General features: G+C 33.9%; 1 long non-coding RNA gene across 1 annotated transcript; it reads left to right on the forward strand.

Annotated features, from left to right (window-relative positions):
- Positions 1 to 1,008: 1,008 nt before the first annotated feature.
- Positions 1,009 to 3,900, forward strand: LOC136220532 (uncharacterized). Its single transcript, XR_010684556.1, has 3 exons — positions 1,009 to 3,116; positions 3,340 to 3,593; positions 3,676 to 3,900. It is a non-coding gene; the product is annotated as an uncharacterized lncRNA (long non-coding RNA).
- The last annotated feature ends 337 nt before the right edge of the window (positions 3,901 to 4,237 follow it).

Below are 4,237 nucleotides of genomic sequence, written 5' to 3' on the forward strand. Positions count from 1 at the left end.
CTAAGACTTGTTCTGCGGAATCTTCTCTTCGTTTCTCAAACCGCTCCTCTCGTGCTTATAGTGACCCTACAACTTCGTCAACTGACATTTCACTGATGTCTCTAGACTCCTCCATAGCCATCACTATGTAATCAAATTTTGGTAGTAGTGATCGCAGAATTTTTTCAACAATTCTGGACTCTTCAATTTTTTCTCCATACTGCCGCATCTGATTTACGACAGATTTTACTCGGGATGAGTAATCACTAATGGCCTCCGTCTCTTTCATCCTCATCATCTCAAATTCTCCTCTCAGCATCTGCAAACGAAATTTTTTAACTTTCTCTTCCCCTTGAAGAGAAACTCGTAGGATTTCCCACGCTTGTTTGGCGGTGGTAGCTTCGGCTACTTTCTCGAACATTAATTCATCCAAACCTTGATGGATGAGAGTAAGCGCCTTTTGATCGCTTTTGCGATTTTTCTACGAAGTATCCTTTTCTGCCTGTGTCAACGCTGCCTCGTTACCTGGAACTACGTAGCCTTTTTCGACAATATCCCAGATATCTTGACATCCGAGTAACGCCTTCATTCGAATACACCAACTTGAATAATTGGTTTTGGTGAGCTGAAGGTATTGATAAGGAAGTTTGAGACCGTCTGACATTTTTATAGGGTCTGTTTTGCGGAAGACTGACTCTCGTAACGTGGCTCTGATACCACTTTGTTAGAGAAATAAAATATTTAATACTACAAATACTCACTATAAACACCTTTAATTGAATAAAGCACTATAATTATTCATGCATTTCACTCAACACAATCTTACAAGTTACAAAGCCTTATTTATAGGCTAGTAATCTCTTGACAAACTTAAATTGAAATGACAATACCCATACAATCCATACAATGCCCATACTTGGATTTTTTGACTATGCACCCATCCACATTTTTTGAATTTTCTAGATTTGTAAGACTACTTAATTATTTGTTTACAAATTTTGACTTCTCCCACATTCCACGTTATTGCATTTTTAATTTCTTTCTTTGTTTTTTTTTTTTAAAAAAAACTAAAAATTAAGTTTAGTAATTAATTTATTTTTAACATGTACTTCATTTCGAGTCTATTTCATTATGATAATTTGAAATTTTTATTTACATCAATGACAAAGTAACTTTTCTATACATTTCTTAGTTTTGAGGATTTAAGAATTTAGGTTATTCGGGTGATGCTACTTAGGAACTTTGATTCTTGAAATCTTGTTGAAAATCAGGTTGATTGGGTTTTTTGAACTGGAGCTAGCACTCAAGAAGCATTTTGCTTTATCCAAAGGAAATTTGGCTTCTCTGCAGGTTTTCTCCTCTATTCATGTTCAAAATTGTGTTATTCTTTATTTTTCCTTATGAAGATGACTTCTTCATGTAAATCTGTAGCTTTTGCGGTTCTGCAGTCTACTCTGCCAAATTTAAGCCCAAATGAAATGGTTCATCTATTTTAATTGGAATGGAATATGATCCTCTCTCTGTTAGTCTTGTTCCACTAAACATTGTCGAGTAGTAAAAATTTCTCTTATACAGACTTGTGAATAAAAAAATATTTGTCTTCCATGTATGTATAATGTTCTTGTCTATATTGCAATCCTACCAAAATAATTCAAATATCTGAATTAAGTGGAGACAAATTTTATATGCTGATTTGTTTGTGATCCAAACTAATGGGAATGTCCTTGCTCTATCTCATGTTACTATAGTTGACATATATTCACGTTCAATACATCCTCTTGTCTTTTTTCAATCTAGAATTAGCTATTTTGTTGTGTCGACAATCTTAATAATTTTAGGTAATCTTTATATCTTGTAGTTTTGACTTGCTCCTTTGATATGTCATTAAATTAGAGATTAGTCTTTCTTCTTCTTGTGAAATGTTACATTCTCAATGACATTAGTCTGCATTAAGGGTTTTTAACACTTGTTATATTCCATAGAAAAATGGAATCTGTTATGTGAAACAGAGAACTGATATAGACAAGGATGATGCAGGTAAACTAGGTTCTTCTACCATAGATTGAATTATGTTACTTTTATTTGAGGATATTCATATATAAGCTGTTTTACAATGAGGTTCTCAGATTAAATCAGGCAAGCATTAAAACTCTTGAAAAGATCAAATCAGGCAAGCATTATTACAACCCATTTACTTTCTCATAATTTTCTTGTCAAATTAACTATATTCTCCTCTTACTTATATGGTTTCTTATACTTATTGGTAAGGTTACCTCTGCCGTCCCTTGCATCACAAGCTGATAAGTTAAAGATCACTTTATTGAGCACTGTCCAAACTGCTGTTAATGCCAACAATCCGCTGATGCAATCATGTCTAAAAATGTTAACTATTCTCCTAAGGAGTACTAAAATCACCCTTTCTTCAGAGCAATTGCATATGCTAATTCAATTTACAGTGTTTGTTGACCTTGAGAGAAATCCCTCTTTCGTTGCTCTCTCACTTCTAAAAGCAATAGTTAATCGCAAGATGGTTGTTCCTGAGATATATGACATCATGATTCGTATATCAGAACTAATGGTTACAAGCCAAGTTGCCCTAAGAAATGCAGTAAGATTTTATTGCAGTTCTTGCTGAACTATGATCTTTCAGCAACATGCTCTAGTTAAGGTATGTACAACATCAATGACAAAGTATCTGCTGACCCTATAATGAATATTGTGGCTCCAGCACAACTACTAAAGGCTGGCTCTATCAAATTATCACACTTGTATCAAGTAACATGTTCTTGTTCACACATCTTCTGTGTGCTGTCTCTCTCTATCACTCTGTTCTCATACACTGATTTTTATGCTTGCAGTTATGAGCATTCAACTGGAAGAGAAGCTGTTCTCGAAATGCTTCATGCAATCATAATCAAATCTAGTCAAAGTTCTCTGGACAAACATGCACATGTACTATTTATCCGGTTGGTGCATTGTTTGGTTAATGATAGTGATAGCAAAGTTCATTCAATGACGGTACAGTTATAAAACTTCTGATAGAACGTGTCAGTTCGCATTTAAAGAATTCCATGCTTGACTTTTGCTTATCTTGGTACATTGATGAGAAGCGTCGAGTGCAAAGTACTGGTGCGGAGGTAAAAGTTCTGAAACATGCAACATGTCATATTTTGCAAATGCATGAAATACGAGCAGCTAGAATTTCTGAGGCATGTGACCAGTTCTGTGCTTTTGTGTTTACTGATTTATGATATATTCCAGGTTTTCTGTGTCTTGAAGTTATAAAATGATGTGATAATAATTTAAATTTTTTTATTATCTCCTTGTGTTCTGTTTTCTTCACGAAATTTTTGTGTACAGGCCATGGGATTGCTGGTTGAGGTCATGAATAAAAAATTTAAAAACCATGTCAGCACTATATTGCCAGCAAGCAAAACCATTTTGCAGGTGGCTGCCGATGTTGCCACTAATAGGAAGTCTCTAGATATTTCTGATGCTTATTTCATAATTTTCTTGTCAAATTAATTAAATTCTCTTACTAGCATGCTTTCTTGTTCTTGTGGCAGAGCTTATGCTATTAGGATTTGTTTCGTTACTTTTAATAGCAGGACAAGGTCCAATTTCAAACATTTCTCAATTTTCCTTTTTTTCCTTACATTTCACCTATATTTTATAATTTTCCTTTTCTCGTTACAGCTATGAGTTCGGCGTGTATTAGACCAGCAGGTTCCAATTGGACAAGCTTCAGACATCAGCATTTCTCCTTTAGCGTTTCACGCCACAAAGCTGCTTGTACACACTCTGCCATTTTTTGGTGAAGGATGCATCACAATTGATTTTTGCCGTCTGTTCCGCACAGTACTCTAAAGACTTGCACCAATTTCTAGCTTTTGGTCTTTATTTAATAATTGCTGTTAGAATGATTGATTTTTAATTAATAAAAACTTATTTTTTCCGTTAGGAATGGTTAAAATTTTAGACTTTGCTTATTGTTTATGCTTTTATTGTAATTGATTTTTACGTTGCTTCCTTCAATCCAAAAGCTCATAATAATAATAATAATAATATAATAATAATAATAATAAAATTAAAAATTAATTCAAAACAAATTACTAAAATTTGATCAAATTTGCCACGATTATTCTTGTGGCTTGGTAAGATTTTTAGCCACGAATATTCTATTTTCTGCTACGGTTATGCTCGTAGCTAAGAAAGGAGGTTGAGAGATTTGTTCTATTTAAGTGGGGTTGATTGCCAC

This window comes from Euphorbia lathyris, chromosome 2, assembly GCF_963576675.1.
Source record: "Euphorbia lathyris chromosome 2, ddEupLath1.1, whole genome shotgun sequence".
In the NCBI taxonomy this organism is placed as follows: Eukaryota; Viridiplantae; Streptophyta; class Magnoliopsida; order Malpighiales; family Euphorbiaceae; genus Euphorbia; species Euphorbia lathyris.